This window comes from Eschrichtius robustus, chromosome 3 (assembly GCF_028021215.1).
Source record: "Eschrichtius robustus isolate mEscRob2 chromosome 3, mEscRob2.pri, whole genome shotgun sequence".
Lineage (NCBI taxonomy): Eukaryota > Metazoa > Chordata > Mammalia > Artiodactyla > Eschrichtiidae > Eschrichtius > Eschrichtius robustus.
Window position 1 is genome coordinate 21,918,746 of NC_090826.1, and position 25,287 is coordinate 21,944,032.

The window sequence follows — 25,287 nt, forward strand, 5'->3', positions numbered from 1 at the left end:
AGCCAGAGAACTCTGTTTTGTGTCAATTCAGACTCCATTTCTTTAACAATCTTTCAATATTCTGAATATTGTCCTTTTTCCAACGCACAACTATCCTGGTAAATGACAGCAGATTCCTTTGGGGAAGGATTGGAGGAATATTTACTATATATAATTATGGTATATCACTATAGAGTTGTTTCTTTAGGGGGATGGCCTCTGCTATAGCCAAGGGGTTCTGGCTCTGTGAACACAGATCTAGAATCTAGATGAGGGACTGTGGTTATCCATTGTAGCAGCTGATGTCAGTCGTCTGCTTACCAGCTCCTGATTTTTAAAAAAATATGAAAATAGAGGATCACCCAGTCAGCTGTCCATCCATCGCATCCCCATTACAACTTGCCATAGATTCCTGCAGACCGAGGCATCCTCATTGTCATTCTGGCCTCGCTGCCCTTGACAGTAATTATATTCACCTGGTCTTGGATGCCACCTCTGCCATTCTGGAATCCCAACATTACTATTGATATTAGGGATCCCAATACCATGGCAGCATCTCTTACTCTTAATCCTAGGGTACCCAGAACAGTCACCACTGAGCTACTCAGAAGTGCTGGTGTCCCCTTTATCAGTGAGTTCCTTTTTGACTTAGTGCAGAGGGTGTCGTGTGGGCCCTCCTAGAGGACATGGGTGCTGAGTTCTTAGATCTTACATTCCCACCTCCCTGAACTTTCTGACCTCTTCTTAATACTCTACCAAGGAAGTTCTAGCATCTTGACCTCATTTACTGTAGGTCATCATCCTGCTTTAAGGAACCATCCTTGCAAACTATTAAGATCATATTTCAATCATCTATTGCTGAATAACAAACCACCCAAAACTTAAAGGCTTAACACAACAGCAATTTATTATTTCTCACAATTCTGCAGCCTGGGTTAGGCTCAGCTGGGTGTTCGTACGCTTCATGTATTGTTTGTAGGTGTTGCAGGAGGTACAATGTCCAGGATGTCCTTTTCACTTACATAAATGGCAGCTCAGCTGGGATGGACGGAACATCTGAGGCTGGTCAGGCATCTCTCTTTCTCAGCATGGTGTCTCTTCACAGTGTAAGGGTGTCCATGTGGTTGGATTTCTTACATGGTGGCTGGCATCCAAGAGGGAGGAAATGGAAGCTGCCAGTCTTCTCAAAGGCCAGGTCTGGAACTGGAACAGTGTCACTTCTACCATATTCTATTGGTTATGGCAAGTGGTAGGCCAGTCCAAATTCAAGGAAAGGAGGAAAATAGACTCCATCTTCTGATGTGAGGAGTGGCATGTACATAGAGGGAGAGAAGGAATTGATGGTGACCCTCTTTGGAAACTACCAGAGACCAGCTCAGGCATCCTTGCAAGCATATTAAAGCCTGACTTACTCAAGAGTGGGCCATGACGATGTATTCCCATTAGCCAGTCTTATATTCTGCCATGCCTGCCTCCTCACTGCCATGTCTAAAACTCCCAAGATCACTCCCACATATATTAGCCAGGCCTTTCGATTCCTTTGATGTGTAGCTTATTTTTCCTGGGTAAGGACTTAAATCTCCCCACTTAGGATTTGCTAGGAACAGACCCCAGTTATTTGAGTGTGTGATGGGAGTGACATTTGTATTAAGGAGAACAAATATCTTATGAAGGACCTGCTTCATGTGAGATTACTGTATAGTCTCAAGGAAGTGAGAAACTGTTATTCCTTAGCAAGAGGGCAGGGGCTGCTTCTGCCACCCAGGAGAACTTATGAGATAAAGATTCTTAGGTTTGTCTACCCTGATATCCCTAGCCCCGGTCTCAGGATCCTACTCTTTCCCTATCAGGGCCTTGACTATGACATAGGAGATCTACTGACACTGTACATTTAGAGACCTTTGCAACTCTGCCACTTATAATGTGATTGGCTGTGATTTTTTTTTCTACATAGCCTTCCCTTCACCACAAGTGAAAGCTTTACTAATTGTGATGCCAGCTGAAGGGCAAAGTTATTATCACTCCATCTACTACCAACAATGAGATCCCTATTGCTTTCACATGGGTGAGAAATTCAACTACAAAATCACACCCCGGAGGTCTGTTTTCTAGGACCTCTTCTGGTACTAAATGTCAACCTATGTTCCTTAGAAAATGGAGCCTGAATCAAAGGTTGTACACTGATGCTTCCTTGGGTGTTGCAATCCCAAGGAAGCAAAAGTGAGGGGGAGAACAGAAGTGAAACAGAGAAAGAAGGAAAGAAATATAAGCTCTTACATTACTTAGCTGGCCAGAGTCTACAAAAATCAAGGCCAGTTGCTCAGTCACATGGGATCTCTTCAAAGAGGTCACATGGAACCACTGTGCCTTGGAATAGTCCATAGTAAGGAAGAAGAGTGAGGAATTTATCTGTCATCAATTTTTTGTTTTTAATTTTTATTTATTTATTTATTTATTTATGGCTGTGTTGGGTCTTCGTATCTGTGCGAGGGCTTTTTCTAGTTGTGGCAAGTGGGGGCCACTCTTCATCGCGGTGCGCTGGCCTCTCATTATCGCGGCCTCTCTTGTTGTGGAGCACAGGCTCCAGACGCGCAGGCTCAGTAATTGTGGCTCACGGGCCTAGCCGCTCCGCGGCATGTGGGATCTTCCCAGACCAGGGCTCGAACCCGTGTCCCCTGCATTGGCAGGCAAACTCTCAACCACTGCGCCACCAGGGAAGCCCTGTCATCAATTTTTCATTGTCTAGTCTCATGGTTGCCAACAGGGTCTTAACAGTCTGCCCTTTGGAACTGTGTTAACTCCTTCCACTGGGTTGTTGCTGGGGAAGCCAGAGCCTTCATAAGCCCAGTTGGGTCAGACATGAGTGCCAAAGCTTCTGGTGTTCCTACTGTAGCAGGCTTAATTGAGTTCATGCCAAAGACTAGCTCTTGCCTCCTGATGATGCTGAGGCAGCCAGTAACGTTTGGCAATGAGGCAAGGATGTTGACTGCTGAGAGACATCTAAACTGAATCTGGTACAGTTAAAGGAAAGACTTTGGCATTTACTTAGAATGAGATGGGAAGCTATTGGAGAGATTTGAGCAGAGGAGTGACATGTCTGAAAAGCTTTCATAGGATCACTCTGGCTTCCTAGGAGGGCAGGGACAGAAGCAAGGCGACCAGTTAGGAGTCAGTTGCAGTAATCCAGATGTATCCATCAGGGTTCCATCAGAGAAGCAGAACCATTAAGAGTGGTAAGAATAAGGAATTTATTATACATATTTGATTATATGCAATTATGGGTGCTGGTTACACAGCTTATGTACATCTGTTGTTTGTGCTTCTGATGTTGGGTTAGGAGTCAGCAGGGAAGTCCTAAATGATGGGTGTTCTGAAAGATGGACATGAAGTGGTGGAGGGCAAGGTCAAGTTGGCACCCATGAAGATGAACTGGAATCTATGAGGACAAACTAGACCTCCACCCCCGCATTTCTCTCTCCCCACCTCTAAGCCTCCAATTTTGATGATGACTGGCAAGAGAAGCTGGTGCCTTTCATCAACACACACCTACCCTGGAGCTGGAGAAGCTGAAGGCAGAGATTGGGGCGGGGAGGCGGTGCTGGAGGAGCTATGGCCCAGCTGCTGCCTTACACTGACAAGGGGAGCCAACAGATCAGTGAAAACATGCATGAACTGCAGCAGCACTTGACCGTGGTCTAGCCTTCCAAGCGTAAGCATGTCTACAGCTTCACTTCCACCTCCTAAATCCTGCCTAAATCTCCCTCTGTGGCCAATTCTCATCCAAAACTATACAAGAAAAGGAACTCTGGGAAACACAGTTGCAGCTTGGTTGAGTTGACATAATACAAAGCCCATCACACCAGATGAGAAATTGAAATGGCTTGGACCAGAGTATTGGCAACAGGGGTGTAAGAAGTGCTTGAATTCTGGAAGTATCCTGACTACCCCTCACTATCTGAATCTATGTGGTTTCTGAACTTGGATGGTGAGCTCTGATGCGAGAATGGTCATGTCATCTTGAGTTTGATGAGGGAGAAGCAAACAGGCCCACGACTCACTTCTACAGGGCCTGGGACAATGGTATAAATGGATGCTCACCTACCAGATGTCTAAATATTTAAAAACTCTAAATCAAGACAAAAACCTATTATTTAAGGTATATTCTATCTTCATACCTTAACAAATATAGCTTCATAACAACAAAGTGAAAAATATGTATAGAAACCTATGGTTTTTATATGACTGAAAGTCTATTAAAATGACTGAATATTAATACATATCTGGGTGTTCTATTAGTGGACTGGAAATACTTGGATGAGGAATAAGAAAATATGTACACAATTAATAAATTATGTATTTATTCCATATAAGAAAGAAAAAAAAAAGGAGGCTGGCCTGGCACTCAGAGCTAGGTCATGTTATTGAACATAAATGACCACACAGAATACCAGTTTCAGACAAGATTAGTCTGACACCATCATAAAATGAGACAAAACAAGGCCACTTTATATTTTGTCTAAGCATAGACAACAAGTCAAAATATCAAACAACCCCACCTTAGCTAAAGTGAGTGACTGCTACTTCTTACCAATTAGTTTTACCCTTGGGCTAGTCTCTTCCTTCTATAGATCAAAGTTACACCCCCAATCATTGCATTGTCCTTGCTTTCTAACTTTTTGTAAAAAAATATTTATTTATTTGGCTGTGCCAGTTCTTAGTTGCAGCATGTGGAATCTTAGTTGTGGCATGTGGAATCTTTAGTTGCAGCTTGTGAACTCTTAGTTGTGGCATGCAGGATCTAGTTCCCTGACCAGGGATGGAACCTGGGCCCCCTGCATTGGGAGTGCAGCATCCTAGCCACTGGACCATCAGGGAAGTCCCTGCCCTTTCTTTCTGACATCCAATCTAGAGCAATCCCTCACTTTCTTAGACCTTCCCCCAAGTCACTCAACCCTAGCCCAGATCCTATAATAGGTTCTTCCTAACACCCTCTGAGACATCCTATGATTCCTACTGATGTGTATTCTCCCTCACTGCTGGGAGTTATAAATCCAATTCATTTAACTACAGGTGTGTTTCTGCTGGTCTTTGGCTGAAGGGTACTGACACACCTACAATGTATTTTTCTTGATTTTGTTTCAGCAAAATTACTAATATTTTTTCATAATTGAAAATTTCACATAATTTGTGTTCTCTTGACAGCACTGGAAAACTATAACCTGTGGGCCAAATCAGGCCTTTTGCCTGTTTTTGTAAATAAAGTTTTATTGGAACACAGCCACATTAATTCATTCATGTATTGTCTATGGCTGCTTTCATGCTACAATGGCAGAGTAGTTATGACAGAGAATGCAATGACCAACAAAGCCTAAAATATTTAGTATCTCTCCCTTTACAGAAAAGTTTACCAACCTCTGATTTAAAGAATTAAAATTAAAATGTAATTGTTTTCAGAATACACAAAATTTGAATATATTTTCATCAAAAGATTAACTAAAAATTAAAATTTAAAATTAAAATTTTATTATATATTTAAAAAATTTTTAAGTTACTCCAAAAGATTTCAATCATATATTACAAATAGAAAAGCAAGCTATACATATTATTATTATTATTTTAATTTTACTTATTTATTTATTTAGTTTTGGCTGCTTTGGGTCTTTGTTGCCCTGCGCCGGCTTTCTTTAGTTGAGGTGAGCGGGGGCTACTCTTCGTTGTGGTGCGTGGGCTTCTCATTGCGGTGGCTTCTCTTGTTGCGGAGCACGGACTCTAGGCATGCAGGCTTCAGTAGCTGTGGCACGCGGGCTCAGCAGTTGTGGCTCACAGGCTCTAGAGCGCAGGCTCAGTAGTTGCGGCACACGGGCTTAGTTGCTCCGCGGCATGTGGGATCTTCCTGGACCAGGGCTCAAACCGTGTCCCCTGCATTGGCAGGCAGATTCTTAACCACTGCGCCACGAGAGAAGTCCCAAGCTATACATATTAATATAACATTTTAAATCAAAATTTGAAGCTGATATATTTTGTTTTGGTAAATTTTATCTTATTTTTATCTTATTTTTTTAAAATAAAACTTTCTACCATTTTAGTGTTCAATATCTATCTAAATGCTAATAGAAAGAATTTGTACTATGCTTCACATATAATCTAGAGCTATACATATCCAGGTGAGTAATAATTGTTTAATTGGAAAACATCCCTTTGCTGCCATGTGCAGCTGTTGTGAATGTTGAGGTACTTTATGAGTACGTCTCATTTGGAATTGAAACTGGAAGAGAAGCAAGAAAATGGATATTGGGCACTACTGGCAAATGATGCTTTGTCATGCAAGGATTTATAACTACATTCATGCTATCGGAGAGGAAGGATTTGGCAGGTCAACCAGTTTGTTGTTTCTCTTACTTAAGCTCTTCCATCTCTCAATCTTCCCCAGACACTGAAGCCGTGTCTGTCCCTGATGTTGGCAGCGACGCAACCTGTAAACTTTTACAGCAATCAACACAGTCAACTTTTGTTTTGAGGACATAGGGCAAGAGATTTTAGAAGCATTCCCCAGGGCCTGAATGGTGCTAGTCCTAGAGCGGATGTTTATGATTACGAGCTGTGCTGTGCCAGTGCTGAGCTTCAGATCCTGAGAGTCAGAGGCACTTGTGTGTTCTTTATTTGATGTGTGTGTGTGATATGCAGGGTCCCCTAAAACACAGGGCCTAGGTGGAAGGCTGGTTGTAGTAGTAAGGGCTCAGATATTGAAGGACTTTTCAAAATATTTATCTGTGTCTTTTTGGTTTCTGAGTTTGGATAATAGGAGCTCAACTAGTGAGGGATACCTAGACTTTACTGACCATCCAGATGTGAGATATGAGAGAAAGAGAGGAGTAAAGGATGACACCAAGATTTTTGGCCCAAACAACTGGAAAAATGGGACTGTTGTTAACTGAGAGGGGGAGGACTCCAGGACATTTTCTGCCAGTTCAACTCTACATGAACTAGCCTCAATCATGCAGACAGTGGAAGGAATCTGGGTGCCTGGATGACAACAGAGAGCACAGCCACCAGATGACCTGAATGTTAGTCCTTAGACCGTGATTGTCTTAGTCAGTTCAGGCTGCTATAGCAGGAGACCATAGACTGGGTGGCTAATCAACCACAGAAATTTATTTCTTACAGTTCTCTAGGCTGTGAAGTCCAAGAGCACGGTGCTGGCAGATTCAGTGTCTGATGAAGACACCTGCTTCCTGGTTCCTGTCTTCTGTGTCCTCACATGGTGGAGGGAGAAAGGGAGCTCTCTAGGGCCTCTTTTGTAAGGGCACTAATCCCATTTGTGAGGGCTTAGCCCTCTTGACCTAATCACCTCTCAAAGGCTCCACCTCCAAATACTATCACACTCTGGATTAGGTTTCAACATATGAATTTTGGGAGGACATATTCAGTCCATTGCAATTATACAAGAGAAAAAGAAACTTCTATTTTGTTCAAGCCACTGAGTGATTGTTCATTCTCTTTGTAACAGCAGCCTAGCCTTACCCTAGGTCCTCACACCCAACCCAGTCCAGGAGCAGTAGAAAAGGAATGGTTGAAGAATGTGACTCCTCATGTTTGAGGGTGGCACCAGGAGCAGTGGAACATTTTCTCCAGTGGCCTTGAGCAGAGTAGGTGTGGCACATATTGCTGGCAGACATGAAGAGGAGGACACAGCAGCAAGCCACATGGACAGATGACTTCACACCAGGTAGGGAGGAAGATGTCAGTAAGGACAGATGACAAAGACTAGATATTCCTTACCCTGCTCCATTCCACCTGTGTTTGTGGTTCAGAAGACTCCTAGAACTTAGATGCAGGTCCTGGGGAGTGTGTGGGGAAAACTCTAAATTATTCCTCCTGCTATGCCTATAGGCAACTTTCAACTTATACACTGGATCCCATCCCCACCCACCTACTCAAAGACTTTGTTCCTGCAAATTTCTCCTCCTTCTCCTGTATCACTAATTTCCCCTTTACTGTCATAACCCCCATTTGAGACAAAGAGGTCAAACTTCCCTTGACCCCCAGGCCCCCCTTCAATTATTATCCTGTTTTTGTTTTCCACTTTTTCTAAATGCTTCTCTATACTCCCTGACTCCACTGCCTCACCTCTCATTCTCTCTTTCTCCTCTTCTCCCCCCATTCTGTCTTTAACCCATCCCAAGCAGGCTTTTCTTCCTGCCAACCCAGTGAAACTGGTCATGTCAGGCTCACCAAACACCCTTTACCACAGGTGATCACCTCTTTCTTGAAGCCATTTCTTCACTTGGCTTCTGAGACAAAACTCTCCTGGGTTTCTTTCTTCCTCACTGGTTGTACCTTCTCAGTCTCATTTGCTTATTACCACTCTCTCCTTCCTTCATCCCATCCTCAGTTCCCAATCTATTGTTTGGAGCTCCAGGCCTGTCTTTGGTTCTTTCTTCACTCTTCCCAGATGATCTCACGGCTTTTGAAACCATCTACGTGTTCATGAATTCCAAGTTACACTTGCAGCCCTCGCTGATACTCTACACCCCAGGTCTGTATCTCTAACTGCCTATTCATCTTATAATCATCTCAAAATTATCATGGCCAAAATGGAAGCTTTGATATTCCCTTCCAAATTAGCACCTCCACGACTCTTCCCATCTCAGTAAATGCCATCACTTTTACCCAGTTGCTCAAGCCAAAAACATAGGACACACATCCTTCATTCCTCTCTATTGTTCACACCAGTGTCCAATCCCTTGGCTGGCCATTTAAGTTCTAGTCTCGAAACTTATCCCATCTTCATGATCTTGGATTTGGTAATAGTTTCTTAAGTGTCACAACAAAAGCACGGGCAACAAAAGAAAAAAATAGACAAATTGGATCGCACCAAAATTAAAAACTTCTATGCATCAAAAGACATTATCTTATTACTCAGCCATAAAAAAGAACGAAATAATGCCATTTGCAGCAACATGGATGGACCTATAGATTATGATATTAAGTGAAGTAAGTCAAAGACAAATATCATATATCACTTATATGTAGAATCTAAAAAAATGATGCAAATGAACTTGTTTACAACACAGAAGTAGACTCACAGACACAGCAAACAAACTTATGGTTACCAAAGGGGAAATGGGGGGAGGGATAAATCAGGAGTTTGGGATTAACATATACACACTACTATATATAAAATAAACAATGACTTACTGTATAGCACAGGGGACTATACTCAATATCTTTTTTTTAAAATTAATTAATTAATTAATTTATTTTTGGCTGTGTTGGGTCTTCACTGCTGTGCACAAGCTTTCTTTAGTTGTGGTGAGTGGGAGCCACTCTTCGTTGCGGTGCGCGGGCCTCTCATTGTCGTGGCCTCTTATTATGGAGCACGGGCTCTAGGCACGCAGGCTTCAGTAGTTGTGGCACATGGGCTCAGTAGTTGTGGCTTGCGGGCTCTAGAGCTCAGGCTCAGTAGTTGTAGCGCACTGGCTTAGTTGCTCCGCGGCATGTGGGATCTTCCCAGGCCAGGGCTCGAACCCATGTCCCTTGCATTAGCAGGCAGATTCTCAACCACTGCGCCACCAGCGAAGCCCTATACTCAATATCTTGTAATAACTTATAATGGAAAAGAATCTGAAAAAGAATATACATATATACATATATATTATACATGTGTAACTGGATCACTTTGCTGTACACTTGAAACTAACACAACATTGTAAATTAACAATACTTCGATTTTTAAAAATTTTTTAAAAAGACACTATCCAGAAAGTGAAAAAAAAACCCCACAGAATGGGAGAAAATATTTGCAAATTATACATCTGATAAGGGATTAATATCCAGAATATATAAAGAACTACTACAAGTTAACAACAAAAACAAACAATCCAATTTAAAACTGGGCAAAGGGTTTGAACAGACATTTCTCCAAAGCAGATGTACAAATGACCAATAAGCACATGCAAAGATGCCCATCATTAATCATTAGGGAAATACAAATCAAAACCACAATGAGAAGACCTCTTCAGACCCACTAGAATGACTATTATAAAGAAAAATAATAGGAAATAAGTGTTGGCAAGGATGTGGAGAAGCTGGAACCCTTATTCATTGCTAGTGGGAATGTACAATGGTGTAGCCATTGTGGAAAACAATTTGGAGGTTCCTCAAAAAGTTAAACATAGAATTGCCATATGATCCAGCAATTCCACTCCTAGGTATGTATCGCAAATAATTGAAAGCAAGGACTCGAACAGATACCTGAACATCGATATTCATAGCAGCATTATTCACAGTAGCCAAAAGGTGGACAAAACCCAAATGTCCAACAATAGATGAAAGGATAAACACAATGTGATATATACATACAATGGAATATTATTCAGCCATTGAAAGGAATGAGGTTCTGATACATTCTTCAATATGGATGAACCTTGAAAATAAGCCAGACACAAAGGGACAAATTTGTATGATTTCACATATTTGAGGTATCTTGAATAGGCAAATTCATGCAGACCGGGGGTAGAATAAAGGTTACCGGGGCTGGAGGGACGGGGAATTGGGGAGTTATTGCTTAATGGGTACAGAGTTTCTGTTTGGGATGATGAAAATGTTCTGGATATAAATATATAGATGGGTGGATATAAATAATGATAGTTGCATAACACTGAATATATTTAATGCCACTGAATTATGGATCTAAAACTGGTTAAACTGGCAAATTATATATATTTTACCACAATGGAAGAAAAAAAACTTATCCCAAATCTGGCCACCTTTCACCATCTCTACCTTTTTCTCCTGAGTCCCAAGCATCATCACCTCTGGTCATCTAACTGGTCTCCCTGCTGTCATTCTCATCTCAGATCAGCCAGAGTGATCTTTTAAAGTGTAAATCAGATCGCACACTCTGCAGTTCAAAACCTTCCAATGACTTCGCATAACCCTCGAACAACATCCAAACTCCTTATCATGGCCCATAAACCCTGGAGGATTTGGCTGCTGGCTGCCTCTCTAACCTATCTCCTACCATTCTCCCTTTCACTGGTCTTATTGTTACTCAGACATGCCCAGCGCTCCTAGCCTCAGGCCCTTTGCACTTACTGTCCCCTTCCTCTGGAATTCTTTCCCCCAGATCTTCACATGCTTGACACTTCACTTCATTTAGGTGTCTGCTCATGTGCCACCTCCTCAGGGAAGCCTTCTTGACCATTCTATCTAACATAGAGCCTTTCCCATCATTCTCTGTCCCTTTCCTCCACTTTATATTTATCTGAGCACTTAGCATAACTTGAAATTATGTTATACGTTTGTTTACTCATATTATCGCCTGTCTCTCCCCTCTCTGGAATGGAAGCTTCACGAGAGCAGGGACTTGGTCATATTCGTTGCTGTCCTTCCAAGGCCTAGCACTAGATACTAGATGTGCAATTCATGTTTATTGGATAAATAATATAGAAATTAAATTCAGTTATATGTCAATTATATCTCAATAAAGCTGGGGAAATAATTAACTTTTTAAAAAATTTATTTATTTTTGGCTGCGTTGTGTCTTCGATGCTGCACGCGGGCTTTCCCTAGTTGCGGCGAGCGGGAGCTACTCTTTGTTGAGGTGCGCAGGCTTCTCATTGTGGTGGCTTCTCTTGTTGTGGCACGCAGGCTCAGTAGTTGTGGCTCATGGACTCTAGAGTGCAGGCTCAGTAGTTGTGGGGTATGGGCTTAGTTGCTCCGCGGCATGTGAGATCTTCCCGGACTGGGGCTCGAACCCGTGTCCCCTGCATTGGCAGGCGGATTCTTAACCACTGAGCCACCAGGGAAGTCCAATAATTAACTTTTTAAAAAAGAAACTGAATTCAGTTTTTTTTTTTTAAACATCATGTGTGACTTATACCACAGAAGTCCACCCACTGGAGTGAAGGTTCTGAGCCCCACGTCAGGCTTCCCAACCTGGGGGTCCGGCAACGGGAGGAGGAATTCCTAGAGAATCAGACTTTGAAGCCTAGTGGGAATTGATTGCAGGACTTCGACAGGACTGGGGGAAACAGAGACCCCACTCTTGGAGGGCACACACAAAGTAGTGTGCGTATCGGGACCAAGGGGAAGGAGCAGTGACCCTGGGGGAGACTGAACCAGACCTACCTGCTGGTGTTGGGGGGTCTCCTGCAGAGGCGGGGGGTGGCTCTGTTTCACCGTGGGGACAAGGACACTGGCAGCGGAGGTTCTGGGAAGTGCTCCTTGGCGTGAGCCCTCCCAGAGTCTGCCATTAACCCTACCAAAGAGCCCAGGTAGGCTCCAGTGTTGGGTTGCCTCAGGCAAAACAACCAACAGGGAGGGAACCCAGCCCCACCCACCAACAGTCAAGTGGATTAAAGTTTTACTGAGCTCTGACTGCCACAGCAACAGTCAGCTCTACCCACCACCAGAGCCTCCCATCAAGCCTCTTAGATAGCCTCAACCACCAGAGGGCAGACAGCAGAAGCAAGAAAAACTACAATCCTGCAGCCTGTGGACCAAAAACCACAGTTACAGAAAGATAGACAAGATGAAAAGGCAGAGGGCTATGTACCAGATGAAGGAACAAGAAAAAACCCCAGAAAAACAACTAAATGAAGGGGAGATAGGCAACCTTCCAGAGAAAGAATTGAGAATAATGATAGTGAAGATGATCCAGGACCTCGGAATAAGAATGGAGGCAAAGGTCGAGAAGATGCAAGAAATGATTAACAAAGACCTAGAAGAATTAAAGAACAAACAAACAGAGATGACCAATACAATAACTGAAATGAAAACTACACTAGAAGGAATCAATAGCAGAATAACTGAGGCAGAAGAACGGATAAGTGACCTGGAAGACAGAATGGTGGAATTCACTGCTGCGGAACAGACTAAAGAAAAAAGAATGAAAAGAAATGAAGACAGCCTAAGAGACCTCTGGGACAACATTAAACGCAACAACATTCGCATTATAGGGGTCCCAGAAGGAGAAGAGAGAGAGAAAGGACCAGAGAAAATATTTGAAGAGATTATAGTCGAAAACTTCCCTAACATGGGAAAGGAAATAGCCACCCAAGTCCAGGAAGCGCAGAGAGTCCCATACAGGATAAACCCAAGGAGAAACACGCCGAGACACATAGTAATCAAATTGGCAAAAATTAAAGACAAAGAAAAATTATTGAAAGCAGCAAGGGAAAAACGACAAATAACATACAAGGGAACTCCCATAAGGTTAACAGCTGATTTCTCAGCAGAAACTCTGCAAGCCAGAAGGGAGTGGCATGATATACTTAAAGTGATGAAAGGGAAGAACCTACAACCAAGATTACTCTACCCGGCAAGGATCTCATTTAGATTTGATGGAGAAATCAAAAGCTTTAGAGACAAGCAAAAGCTAAGAGAATTCAGCACCACCAAACCAGCTCTACAACAAATGCTAAAGGAACTTCTCTAAGTGGGAAACACAAGAGAAGAAAAGGACCTACAAAAACAAACCCAAAACAATTAAGAAAATGGTCATAGGAACATACATATGTATAATTACCTTAAACGTGAATGGATTAAATGCCCCAACCAAAAGACATAGACTGGCTGAATGGATACAAAAACAAGACCCATATATATGCTGTCTACAAGAGACCCACTTTAGACCTAGGGACACATACAGACTGAAAGTGAGGGGATGGAAAAAGATATTCCATGCAAATGGAAATAAAAAGAAAGCTGGAGTAGTTATACTCATATCAGATAAAATAGACTTTAAAATAAAGAATGTTACAAGAGACAAGGAAGGACACTACATAATGATCAAGGGATCAATCCAAGAAGAAGATATAACAATTATAAATGTATATGCACCCAACATAGGAGCACCTCAATACATAAGGCAACTGCTAACAGCTATAAAAGAGGAAATCGACAGTAACACAATCATAGTGGGGGACTTTAACACCTCACTTACACCAATGGACAGATCATCCAAAAGGAAAATAAATAAGGAAACAGAAGCTTTAAATGACACAATAGACCAGATAGATTTAATTGATATATATAGGACATTCCATCCAAAAACAGCAGATTACACGTTCTTCTCAAGTGCGCACAGAACATTCTCCAGGATAGATCACATCTTGGGTCACAAATCAAGCCTCAGTAAATTTAAGAAAATTGAAATCATATCAAGCATCTTTTCTGACCACAACGCTATGAGATTAGAAATGAATTACAGGGAAAAAAACGTAAAAAACACAAACACATGGAGGCTAAACAATACGTTACTAAATAACCAAGAGATCACTGAAGAAATCAAAGAGGAAATAAAAAAATACCTAGAGACAAATGACAATGAAAACACGACGACCCAAAGCCTATGGGATGCAGCGAAAGCAGTTCTAAGAGGGAAGTTTATAGCTATACAAGCCTACCTCAAGAAATGAGAAAAATCTCAAGTAGACAATCTAACCTTACACCTAAAGGAACTAGAGAAAGAAGAACAAACAAAACCCAAAGTTAGCAGAAGGAAAGAAATCATAAAGATCAGAGCAGAAATAAATGAAATAGAAACAAAGAAAACAATAGCAAAGATCAATAAAACTAAAAGTTGGTTCTTTGAGAAGATAAACAAAATTGATAAGCCATTAGCCAGACTCATCAAGAAAAAGAGGGAGAGGACTCAAATCAATAAAATCAGAAATGAAAAAGGAGAAGTTACAACAGACACCGCAGAAATACAAAGCATCCTAAGAGACTACTACAAGCAACTTTATGCCAATAAAATGGACAACCTGGAAGAAATGGACAAATTTTTAGAAAGGTATAACCTTCCAAGACTGAACCAGGAAGAAACAGAAAATATGAACAGACCAATCACAAGTAATGAAATTGAAACTGTGATTAAAAATCTTCCAACAAACAAAAGTCCAGGACCAGATGGCTTCACAGGTGAATTCTATCAAACATTTAGAGAAGAGCTAACACCTATCCTTCTCAAACTCTTCCAAAAAATTGCAGAGGAAGGAACACTCCCAAACTCGTTCTATGAGGCCACCATCACCCTGATACCAAAACCAGACAAAGACACTACAAAAAAAGAAAATTACAGACCAATATCTCTGATGAATATAGATGCAAAAATCCTCAACAAAATACTAGCAAACAGAGTCCAACAACACATTAAAAGGATCATACACCACGATCAAGTGGGATTTATCCCAGGGATGCAAGGATTCTTCAATATACGCAAATCAATCAATGTGATACACCATATTAACAAATTGAAGAATAAAAACCATATGATCATGTCAATAGATGCAGAAAAAGCTTTTGACAAAATTCAACACCCATTTATGATAAAAACTCTCCAGAAAGTGGGCATAGAGGGAACCTACCTCAACATAATAAAGGCCATATATGACAAACCCACATTCATTCTCAATGGTGAAAAACTGAAAGCATTTCCTCTAAGATCAGGAACGAGACAAGGATGTCCACTCTCACCACTATTATTCAACATAGTTCTGGAAGTCCTACCCATGGCAATCAGAGAAGAAAAAGAAATAAAAGGAATACAAATTGGAAAAGAAGAAGTAAAACTGTCACTGTTTGCGGATGACATGATACTATACATAGAGAATCCTAAAACTGCCACCAGAAAACTGCTAGAGCTAATTAATGAATATGGTAAAGTTGCAGGATACAAAATGAATGCACAGAAATCTCTTGCATTCCTATACACTAATGATGAAAAATCTGAAAGAGAAATTATGGAAACACTCCCATTTACCATTGCAACAAAAAGAATAAAATACCTAGGAATAAACCTACCTAGGGAGACAAAAGACCTGTATGCAGAAAACTATAAGACACTGATGAAAGAAATTAAAGATGATACCAACAGATGGAGAGATATACCATGTTCTTGGATTGGAAGAATCAACATTGTGAAAATGAGTATACTACCCAAAGCAATCTACAGAGTCAATGCAATCCCTATCAAATTACCAATGGCATTTTTTACGGAGCTAGAACAAATCATCTTAAAATTTGTATGGAGACACAAAAGACCCCGAATAGCCAAAGCAGTTTTGAGGGAAAAAAATGGAGCTGGAGGAATCAGACTCCCTGACTTCAGACTATACTACAAAGCTACAGTAATCAAGACAATATGGTACTGGCACAAAAACAGAAACATAGATCAATGGAACAAGATAGAAAGCCCAGAGATTAACCCACGCACCTATGGTCAACTAATCTATGACAAAGGAGGGAAAGATATACAATGGAGAAAAGACAGTCTCTTCAACAAGTCGTGCTGGGAAAACTGGACAGCTACATGTAAAAGAATGAAATTAGAACACTCCCTAACACCATACACAAAAATAAACTCAAAATGGATTAGAGACCTAAATATAAGACTGGACACTATAAAACTCTTAGAGGAAAACATAGGAAAAACACTCTTTGACATAAATCACAGCAAGATCTTTTTTGATCCACCTCCTAGAGTAATGGAAATAAAAACAAAAATAAACAAATGGGACCTAATGAAACTTCAAAGCTTTTGCACAGCAAAGGAAACCATAAACAAGACGAAAAGACAACCCTCGGAATGGGAGAAAATATTTGCAAACGAATCAATGGACAAAGGATTAATCTCCAAAATATATAAACAGCTCATTCAGCTCAATATTAAAGAAACAAACACCCCAATCCAAAAATGGGCAGAAGACCTAAATAGACATTTCTCCAAAGAAGACATACAGACGGCCACGAAGCAAATGAAAAAATGCTCAACATCACTAATTATTAGAGAAATGCAAATCAAAACTACAATGAGGTATCACCTCACTCCTGTTAGAATGGGCATCATCAGAAAATCTACAAACAACAAATGCTGGAGAGGGTGTGGAGAAAAGGGAACCCTCTTGCACTGTTGGTGGGAATGTAAATTGATACAGCCACTATGGAGAACAATATGGAGGTTCCTTAAAAAACTAAAAATAGAATTACCATATGACCCAGCAATCCCACTACTGGGCATATACCCAGAGAAAACCGTAATTCAAAAAGACACATGCACCCGAATGTTCATTGCAGCACTATTTACAATAGCCAGGTCATGGAAGCAACCTAAATGCCCATTGACAGACGAATGGATAAAGAACAGGTGGTACATATATATAATGGAATATTACTCAGCCATAAAAAGGAACGAAATTGAGTCATTTGTTGAGACGTGGATGGATCTAGAGACTGTCATACAGAGTGAAGTAAGTCAGAAAGAGAAAAACAAATATCGTATATTAATGCATGTATGTGCAACCTAGAAAAATGGTACAGATGAGCCGGTTTGCAGGGCAGAAGTTGAGACACAGATGTAGAGAATGGACATATGGACACCAAGGGGGGAAAACCGCGGTGGGGTGGGGATGGTGGTGTGCTGAATTGGGGGATTGGGATTGACATGTATACACTGATGTGTATAAAAGTGATGCCTAATAAGAACCTGCAGTATAAAAAAACAAACAAACATCATGTGTGTGTTTTTTTGTTTTATTTATTTATTTATTTATTTATTTATTTATTTTTGGCTGTGTTGGGTCTTCGTTTCTGTGCGAGGCCTTTCTCTAGTTGCGGCAAGTGGGGGCCACTCTTCATCGCGGTGCGCTGGCCTCTCACTATCGCAGCCTCTCTCGTTGCGGAGCACAGGCTCCAGACGCGCAGGCTCAGTAGTTGTGGCACACGGGCTTAGTTGCTCCGCGGCATGTGGGATCTTCCCAGACCAGGGCTCGAACCCGTGTCCCCTGCATGGGCAGGCAGACTCTCAACCACTGCACCACCAGGGAAGCCCAGTTTTTTTTTTTTTTAAGTGTGTTGGTTTTTTTCTTTTTCACACACACACACACTGTATTTTATTTTTACAAGAGATAAATAAACTGACACCAAGCATTGTAAATGGATGACCACAACAAAAGCAACAATGATTGCAATTACCAAACACGAAACACACTGATACTATGTCCTAATATTGACATTCAGTCCAGTAATCCTCCACTGTAACAGGTCCTTTACTTTGCAGTGAAAATTGATTTGTATATTTTTTGCCTCTGAGTCCTTGTGGGATTTTTTTTTTTTATTATTCAAACAGAAAGTCACAAAAATTATAATCATCCTCATCAGTTTGCTCAGTCCCAGGTAATTAATTTTTTTTTTCATCTTGATCTTTTGTTAGCACTTTTATGAATTCATCAGTTTTCCATTAGAGTTCTGAAAATGCTTATTCATTCAGTTCAGCAGTATAGTCAGTTACCAGAAACCTGGACTTGTCAGAGTCTTTTCCATGAATTCCTTGAAGATGAAACCTTTTTATAGGAACATTTTTGCAAAAGCATCAGAGTACACCCAGAACTGTCTGTAAATGACAAAAGACTTAATTCATAATAATGCAATTGACAAGGAAATTTAGTTATTTCTGAGATATACATTTTAAAGTAATAACTAGAATTGTGACTTATAACATTATACCAGAACATATAAGATTTTTAGAAATTTCATGTAATGTCTGAAACATTTATATTAACGTATTTCCATACAAATAACCCAAAGAAAGTTTAGTATTAGTTTTGTTTGTTTGTTTTTTTGTTTATACTGCAGGTTCTTATTAGTCATCAATTTTATACACATCAGTGTATACATGTCAATCCCAATCGCCCAATTCAGCACACCACCATCCCCACCCCACCGCGGTTTTCCCCCCTTGGTGTCCATACGTTTGTTCTCTACTTCTGTGTCTCAACTTCTGCCCTGCAAACCGGTTCATCTGTACCATTTTTCTAGGTTCCACATACATGCGTTAATATACGATATTTGTTTTTCTCTTTCTGACTTACTTCACTCTGTATGACAGTCTCTAGGTCCATCCACGTCTCAACAAATGACTCAATTTCGTTCCTTTTTATGGCTGAGTAATATTCCATTGTATATATGTACCACCTGTTCTTTATCCATTCGTCTGTCAATGGGCATTTAGGTTGCTTCCATGACCTGGCTATTGTAAATAGTGCTGCAGTGAACATTGGGGTGCATGTGTCTTTTTGAATTATGGTTTTCTCTGGGTATATGCCCAGTAGTGGGATTGCTGGATCATATGGTAATTCTATTTTTAGTTTTTTAAGGAACCTCCATACTGTTCTCCATAGTGGCTGTATCAATTTACATTCCCACCAACAGTGCAAGAGAGTTCCCTTTTCTCCACACCCTCTCCAGCATTTGTTGTTTGTAGATTTTCTGATGATGCCCATTCTAACTGGTGTGAGGTGATACCTCATTGTAGTTTTGATTTGCATTTCTCTAATAATTAGTGACGTTGAGCATCTTTTCATGTGCTTCGTGGCCGTCTGGATGTCTTCTTTGGAGAAATGTCTATTTAGGTCTTCTGCCCATTTTTGGATTGGGTTGTTTGTTTTTTTAATATTGAGCTGCATGAGCTGTTTATATATTTTGGAGATTAATCCTTTGTCCGTTGATTCGTTTGCAAATATTTTCTCCCATTCTGAGGGTTGTCTTTTCGTCTTGTTTATGGTTTCCTTTGCTGTGCAAAAGCTTTGAAGTTTCATTAGGTCCCATTTGTTTATTTTTGTTTTTATTTCCATTACTCTAGGAGGTGGATCAAAAAAGACCTTGCTGTGATTTATGTCAAAGAGTGTTTTTCCTATGTTTTCCTCTAAGAGTTTTATAGTTTCCGGTGTTACATTTAGGTCTCAAATCCATTTTGAGTTTACTTTTGTGTATGGTGTTAGGGAGTGTTCTAATTTCATTCTTTTACATGTAGCTGTCCAGTTTTCCCAGCACCACTTATTGAAGAGACTGTCTTTTCTCCATTGTATATCTTTGCCTCCTTTGTCATAGATTAGTTGACCATAGGTGCATGGGTTTATCTCTGGGCTTTCTATCTTGTTCCATTGATCTATGTTTCTGTTTTTGTGCCAGTACCATATTGTCTTGATTACTGTAGCTTTGTAATATAGTCTAAAGTCAGGGAGTCTGATTCCTCCAGCTCCGATTTTTCCCCTCAAGACTGCTTGGGCTATTCGGGGTCTTTTGTGTCTCCATACAAATTTTAAGATGATTTGTTCTAGTTCCGTAAAAAACGCCATTGGTACTTTGACAGGGATTGCATTGAATCTGTAGATTGCTTTGGGTAGTATAGTCATTTTCACAATATTGATTCTTCCAATCCAAGAACATGGTATATCTCTCCATCTGTTGGTGTCATCTTTAATTTCTTTCATCAGTGTCTTATTGTTTTCTGCATACAGGTCTTTTGTCTCCCTAGGTAGGTTTATTCCTGGGTATTTAATTCTTTTTGTTCCAATGGTAAATGGGAGTGTTTCCATAATTTCTCTTTCAGATTTTTCATCATTAGTGTATGGGAATGCAAGAGATTTCTGTGCATTAATTTTGTATCCTGCAACTTTACTAAATTCATTGATTAGCTCTAGTAGTTTTCTGGTGGCATTTTTAGGATTCTCTATGTATAGTATCATGTCATCTGCAAACAGTGACAGTTTTACTTCTTCTTTTCCAATTTGCATTCCTTTTATTTCTTTTTCTTCTCCAATTGCCGTGGCTAGGACTTCCAAAACTATGTTGAATAATAGTGGTGAGAGTGGACATCCTTGTCTCGTTCCTGATCTTAGAGGAAATGTTTTCAGTTTTTCACCATTGAGAATGATGTTTGCTGTGGGTTTGTCGTATATGGCCTTTATTATGTTGAGGTAGGCTCCCTCTATGCCCACTTTCTGGAGAGTTTTTATCATAAATCGGTGTTGAATTTTGTCAAAAGCTTTTTCTGCATCTATTGAGATGATCATATGGTTTTTATTCTTCAATTTGTTAATATGGTGTATCACATTGATTGATTTGCGTATATTGAAGAATCCTTGCATCCCTGGGATAAATCCCACTTGATCATGGTGTATGATCCTTTTAATGTGTTGTTGGATTCTGTTTGCTAGTATTTTGTTGAGGATTTTTGCCTCTATATTCATCAGTGATATTGGTCTGTAATTTTTTTTTTTTTGTAGTATCTTTGTCTGGTTTTGGTATCAGGGTGATGGTGGCCTCATAGAATGAGTTTGGGAGTGTTCCTTCCTTTGCAATTTTTTGGTAGAGTTTGAGAAGGATGAGTGTTACTTCTTCTCTAAATGTTTGATAGAATTCACCTGTGAAGCCATCTGGTCCTGGACTTTTGTTGGAAGATTTTTAATCACGATTTCAATTTCATTACTTGTGATTCATCTGTTCATATTTTCTGTTTCTTCTTGGTTCAGTCTTGGAAGGTTATACCTTTCTAAGAATTTGTCCATTTCTTCCAGGTTGCCCATTTTATTGGCATAAAGTTGCTTGTAGTAGTCTCTTAGGATGCTTTGTATTTCTGCGGTGTCTCTTGTAACTTCTCTTTTTTCATTTCTAATTTTATTGATTTGAGTCCTCTCCCTCTTTTTCTTGATGAGTCTGGCTAATGGTTTATCAATTTTGTTTTATCTTCTCAAAGAACCACCTTTTAGTTTTATTGATCTTTGCTATTGTTTTCTTTGTTTCTGTTTCATTTATTTCTGCTCTGATCTGTATGATTTCTTTCCTTCTGCTAACTTTGGGTTTTGTTTGTTCTTCTTTCTCTAGTTCCTTTAGGTGTAAGGTTAGATTGTCTACTTGAGATTTTTCTCATTTCTTGAGGTAGGCTTGTATAGCTATAAACTTCCCTCTTAGAACTGCTTTTGCTGCATCCCATAGGTTTTGGATCATCGTGTTTTCATTGTCATTTGTCTCTAGGTATTTTTTTATTTCCTCTTTGATTTCTTCAGTGATCTCTTGGTTGTTTCGTAACGTACTGTTTAGCCTCCATGTGTTTGTGTTTTTTACGTTTTCTTCCCTGTAATTCATTTCTAATCTCATAGAGTTGTGGTCAGAAAAGATGCTTGATATGATTTCAATTTTCTTAAATTTACTGAGGCTTGATTTGTGACCCATGTGACCTATCCTGGAGAATGTTCTGTGCGCACTTGAGAAGAAAGTGTGATCTGCTGTTTTTGGATGGAATGTCCTATAAATATCAATTAAAGCTGCCTGGTCTATTGTGTCATTTAAAGCTTTTGTTTCCTTATTTATTTTCGTTTTGGATGATCTGTCCATTGGTGTAAGTGAGGTGTTAAAGTCCCCCACTATTATTGTGTTACTGTTGATTTCCTCTTTTATAGCTGTTAGCAGTTGCCTTATGTATTGAGGTGCTCCGATGTTGGGTGCATATATATTTATAATTGTTATATCTTCTTCTTGGATTGCTCCCTTGATCATTACGTAGTGTCCTTCCTTGTCTCTTGTAACATTCTTTATTTTAAAGTCTATTTTATGTGATATGAGTATAGCTATTCCAGCTTTCTTTTTATTTCCATTTGCATGGAATATCTTTTTCCATCCCCTCACTTCAGTCTGTATGTGTCCCTAGGTCTGAAGTGGGTCTCTTGTAGACAGCATATATATGGGTCTTGTTTTTGTATCCATTCAGCAAGCCTGTGTCTTTTGGTTGGAGCATTTAATCCATTCACGTTTAAGGTAATTATCGATATGTATGTTCCTATGACCATTTTCTTAATTGTTTTGGGTTTGTTTTTGTAGATCCTTATCTTCTCTTGTGTTTCCCACTTAGAGAAGTTCCTTTAGCATTTGTTGTAGAGCTGGTTTGGTGGTGCTGAATTCTCTTAGCTTTTGCTTGTCTGTAAAGCTTTTGATTTCTCCATCGAATCTGAATGAGATCCTTGCCGGGTAGAGTAATCTTGGTTGTAAGTTCTTCCCTTTCATCACTTTAAGTATATCATGCCACCCCCTTCTGGTTTGTAGAGTTTCTGCTGAGAAATCTGCTGTTAACCTTATCAGAGTTCCCTTGTATGCTATTTGTCATTTTTCCCCTGCTGCTTTCAATTATTTTTGTCTTTAATTTTTGCCAGTTTGATTACTATGTGTCTCGGCGTGTTTCTCCTTGGGTTTATCCTGTATGGGACTCGCTGCGCTTCCTGGACTTGGGTGGCTATTTCCTTTCCCATGTTAGGGAAGTTTTCGACTATAATCTCTTCAAATATTTTCTCTGGTCCTTTCTCTCTCTTCTCTTTCTGGGACCCCTATAATGCGAATGATGTTGTGTTTAATGTTGTCCCAGAGGTCTCTTAGGCTGTCTTCATTTCTTTTCATTCTTTTTTCTTTATTCTGTTCCGCAGCAGTGAATTCCACCATTCTGTCCTCCAGGTCACTTATCCGTTCTTCTGCCTCAGTTATTCTGCTATTGATTCCTTCTAGTGTAGCTTTCATTTCAGTTATTGTATTGTTCATCTCTGTTTGTTTGTTCTTTAATTCTTCTCGGTCTTTGTTAAACATTTCTTGCATCTTCTCGATCTTTGCCTCCATTCTTATTCCGAGGTCCTGGATCACCTTCACTATCATTATTCTGAATTCTTTTCCTGGAAGGTTGCCTATCTCCACTTCATTTAGTTGTTTTTCTGGGGTTTTTTCTTGTTCCTTCATCTGGTACATAGCCCTCTGCCTTTTCATCTTGTCTATCTTTCTGTGAATGTGGTTTTTGTTCCACAGACTGCAGGATTGTCTGAATTCAGTTTTTAAAAAAGTTTTATTTCTGAGTTTGCAGATCAAGAATTTACACCTGCCAATAGAAGGGAGTTTCTATTTTTATCAACTCCCCACTTCCACCCTGGACCTACACCATCCTCCTTAGCATGAAGATTTTTCTGGAGATTGTGAACAGGAGGCAAGCAGTGACACTCTGGGAGAGCTGACCCTGTTGAAGCTAAGTGTCCCCTCTGTGTACTTCCATGATACTCTAAGTACAGCACAATTCAGTCATCCATTATTCTGTCCATGGTTTTTTCCTTTTTGTCCCCCTTTTCTTTTGCTAGCATGAACAATCCTGCTAGAAATACCCTTTTTTCCTACTGTTCCCGCAGGGACACACCCAACTGCTGTTGCCAAAGACACATGGAATGAGCCTCGATAAAGGGAAAGAGGGATAAGGTTTGACAGGCTAGACATTCAGCAAACAGGTGTGTGTTCAGATCAGTTCAGGAAATATCAGTCACTGTCCTCACTTTAGTCTCCCAGTAGCTGATGACGCTGTTGACTGATGTCTGTTGCTCTTCTCTCGGCTTCTGTGAAAGCACTCTCCTCTCTGAACTCTCTTGCTCCTGGCTCCTTTGCAGGCATCTCCTCATGACAAGATCTCTGTTGGATGGACTTTCTCTTGACTCAGGAAGGGGCACTGCTATTTCCTCTCTCTAGGCTTCCAAGGTAATATTGGCCAGTCTCAGGGCATATATGCTGATCATTTCCCCCCAAACTCTCTTCATCCCAGACCTCTCCTCTAAGAGATGTACAGACTAGAGCCGCCACCTACATAATGTCTCCCCCTCTGGAGGTCCCATAGGCATTTAGAACTTACTATGTCAAAAATAAAACTCTTGGGAATTCCCTGATGGTCCAGTGGTTAGGACTTCATGCTTCCACTGCCAGGGGCCCAGGTTTGATCCCTGATCGGGGAACTAAGATCCCACAAGCCGTGTGGCGTGGCCAAAAAAAAAAAGCAAAGAAATAAAACTCTTGGTTTTGTCTCTGAAACCCGTCCTTCTAGTCTTCCCTTTTGTTGGAAATGATACCATCATCTGCACACAGCTGGGCACATAGACCATAATTTCTTTCTTTCCCTCACCACCCCCTAAATCCAATCCACCCCTAAGTCCTGTTGACTCTATCTTCAAAATATATCCTGACTCTTTCCACTTCTCTCCACTGCAAACTTGTCATCATCACCTCTCACCTGGATGACTGCAGTAGCCTCCTCACTGATCTCTGTGCATTTATGCTGGCCCCCTACAGTCTATTCTCCTCGTAGCAGCCAAGTAAATCGTTAAAAAAATTTATATCTGTCACTTGACTGCTTAAAAACTGCCTATGGCTTCTTTCCCATTATACTTCATACGCTGTACTTTGAAAAAAAAATCATATCCGTATCAGGGTCTACAGGGTTTACACATCTGGCCCCTGTTGACTCCTGCCAACCTCTCCACTTGCCCTCTGTCCAACTAAGCCCCAGCTATACTGGCCTCTCCTCCATTTCTTGAAAATGCCAAGAAATATTCCACCTCAAGGTCATCACCTTTCCCTCTGCCCAGAACATTCTTGGCTAAGTCATATGTCTAAGTCCTTCTCAACCTTCAGGTCTTGGCATCCCCTGGCCTTCTCTCTACCCAAGTGACTCCC

The 25,287-nt window shown here is 40.5% G+C and overlaps 1 non-coding gene across 1 annotated transcript; it reads right to left on the reverse strand.

The window, feature by feature from the left end:
* Nucleotides 1-4,781: 4,781 nt before the first annotated feature.
* On the reverse strand, nt 4,782-4,854 carry TRNAG-CCC (transfer RNA glycine (anticodon CCC)). Its single transcript has one exon. It is a non-coding gene; the product is annotated as a tRNA-Gly (tRNA).
* Between the last annotated feature and the right edge of the window lie 20,433 nt (nt 4,855-25,287).